The sequence below is a fragment of the Marmota marmota genome, unplaced genomic scaffold (genome assembly GCF_001458135.2).
Source record: "Marmota marmota marmota unplaced genomic scaffold, marMar, whole genome shotgun sequence".
Taxonomy (NCBI): Eukaryota; Metazoa; Chordata; class Mammalia; order Rodentia; family Sciuridae; genus Marmota; species Marmota marmota.
Genome location: NW_025999863.1, coordinates 352,836 through 355,911, shown reverse-complemented (window position 1 = coordinate 355,911; position 3,076 = coordinate 352,836).

Sequence of the window (3,076 nt, the reverse complement as noted above, 5' to 3'; positions counted from 1 at the left end):
CTCCGGGCCCCCGCCCGGCGGAACGCCCAGAGTCAAGCCCGGGCCCCGCGGGAGCCCGCCTGCCCCGGCGCTGCTGCCCTGTTGCGGGCCTGGCCGCGGCCCAGCTGCCTGCGGGCCCGCTGCCAAAGGATTCCAGCCGGGATTAGCGGCGGCTGCCGATTTCCACGGAGGCCCCCCCGGCCGGCGGCCGGCCGGACCCCGGAATCGCTAATCAGGAACGTCCCGGTGGATTTAGGAGAAGCCGCGGTGCACGCCCGTGGATTTGCGCGCCCCGGGACGCCCGTCCGGGCCCTGGCTGGGGCCACCAGGGCCGGCTGCTCGTCTTTGTTCCCTGTGAGGCTGGTGCCAGGGCGGGCTCCACCCTCGCAGACAGGCCGGGGAGGGAGCCCAGGTGGCAGCCAACGTGGGTGGAGACCAAGCGCCATGCCCAGGTCTCAACCGTCAGAAGCGCATTGAAACCCACTTATGGCCCTCCCGGGGCTCCGTGTTGCTCACGATGCAAGCCACCCCACCTTCAGCAACCTCCAGGGTTCCCGAGGCCTTTCACACAGGCCTCGCAGGCAGGCTCTTCCGTAAACTTGCCATGCGCCCTCTGCGCCCGTCCTGGGGCCTTCACACGAAGCTCCCCGGGCCAGGTGCGGGCTTCTCCTCCCCAGCTCTGCTGGAGCTCCTGACCACGTGAATCAGGCCAGCTTCAGGTGAACTCTGCCAGGGACTCTAGAGAACAGGATGCGAGGGGTGGCCTTAACCAGTTCAGCCAGGGGTCACCTTGCGTCTCCTGCAACCCCGAGTCCTGCCACTCAGAACTCCGCAGGGAGGGGGCCACTAGCCCACCCTGATCCAAATTCCAGGTAACTGCTCCTCACTAAGGGAGGGCAGGCAGGTCCTGGACTCTGGTAGCCTGGGCGAAGCTGGACTCAGACCAAGTGCCAGGGTCCTGTTCTGGTTTTGGTCCTAGGAATTTGACCCACCAGGTCACATCCTCAGCCCTTATTTTGCCAAGTTGCCAGGACTGGCCTGGAACCTGAGGCTGCCTCAGCCTCCTGCGTCACTGGGGTGACAGGCCACCATGCCTGTCCTCCTATGGACTGTTGGCATTGCAGTTAAGGGCCCACCTGGGTGATCCAGAAGTGGCCTCATCTTGAGGCCCTAAATTGGGTCTGCAAAGACCTTTCCCAGTGCATGTGTGCTCACGCCTTCGGGGGATGAGGGTGGACGTGGCTGTTTGGAGGCAGCCTCAGCACCACTCCTCATCCCAAGCTCCAGAGTGGGAAGGGGCTGTGGCTGGCCCTCCATCATGGCAGTGGGGGCCTGGACCAGGGCCCCCAGGTGTCCTAGCTGGATGGGCTTGGACAGGACAAGCATGGGACCAGCCCTTGCACAGATGAGCTGGCCTGGTGCAGAGCATGGAGGCAGATTGTAGGGCTGCTGTCTGCACCTGGTGCATTCGGCCAGCAGGCCCGGCCTGACCAGCTGCTGCCTTCATTAATGATTCAGGGTCCGGACAAGCTCACCTTGTCTTTGAGAGTGTGGCGGCATGCTTGTCACCACAGGAAGACGATACTGTCCTCACCGCGGGAGGGTGCGCCCAAGGCCCATCAGGAGCCACTCCAGTTCTTACAGGGAGAGAGAAGAGCCATGCCTCAGTTTACCCTTTCATCAAAATGAGGGCTGGGGGCTGGGCTCAGGGGCAGAGCTCGCCTGGCCCACATGAGGCCCTGGGTCCCATCCTCAGCACCACATAAAAATAAATAAATAAATACATAAGTAAAATAGAGGTCTTTTAGAAAATGAGGGGCGGGGGAGGCTGGCACCTCTCCACGGGCTTTCCTGGACATCACATACTACAGTGGCCGGTTGGAGGATGTCCACTTGTTGCCCAGCACCATGCCGCACACCCCACAGGCTGAGACAGAAGGGTCACAGGTTCCAGTCAGCCTCAGCAACTTAGCAAGACCCTGTTACAAAATAAAATTTAAAAAGGGCTGGGGATGTGGCTCTGGTAAAGCCACCCTGGTTTATTTCCCATTACCACCAAAAAAAAAAAAAATTTTTTTTTTTTGTTTTTTTTTGAAAGCTGATTCTCAAATAAAGCACTTAGGCTAATTTTGGTCTACAGGGCACCAGTCATTGACTTCATATTTGGTGCAGTTCATTCCTTTTACAGATGAGAAAGCTGGGGCACAGAGAAGGCGGGTTGTTTCTCTAAAATCATTCAGGAAACAGGAGGAGACCGCAGAGCTTAGAACACAGGTCCCCCTTTAGGAGCTATGGCTGCTCTATCCATGCCACTCTGCAGCTAAAGCCACAGGCATCTTGTTCTCTGCTGTCAGGCACACAGGCAGGCAAATAGGAAAAATCAACTACTACTTTGATTCTGACTCAAAAGTCTGCACTTAAGGCAACATCATTCCTTCCTTCTCTACACCTTCTTTTCCTGAAAACTTCAGGCCTTCAGTCATTACATGATTGAGAAGGTTCCCTGTGTGTTCCCTATTTCGCTGGCTGCTTTGTAGTTACACAGGAGAATATCGTTGTTGGTGGGAAATTCGTGCTAAAGTATTTAGGAGTCAGGAGCTATTGGATTAACAAGGATTCTCAAGTCGTTTAGGAAATAAAGTTTATGGACTAGTAATTTTAAATCTGTGAGGTCAAAATAAAATATAACCATGACAAAAGTAAAAAGGAAAGGTTGTCAATTAAAGAGAGGCAGGAAAAAAAGAGTGGCCAAGAGCTCCACAGTTTCATGTGCACTATTCACATTCATAAGGGTGCTAACTCTGAGTCGAGGCTGCCTGGATTCAAATCTCAGCAGCTGTGTACTTGGGGAATATCACTTAACCTCTCCAAACCTCAGCTTCCTCTTTAATTAAATAATGATCATTAGGTTGGGTGCAGTGGCACACACCTATAATCCCAGCTTCTAAGGAAGCTGAGGCAGGAGGATCACAAGTTGGAGGCCAGCCTCAGCAAATTAGTGAGGCCCTGTCTCAAAATAAAATATAATGGACTGGAGGTATGGCTCTGTGGTAGAATACCTCTAGGTTGAATCTCCAGTACCAAAAAAAAAAAAAAA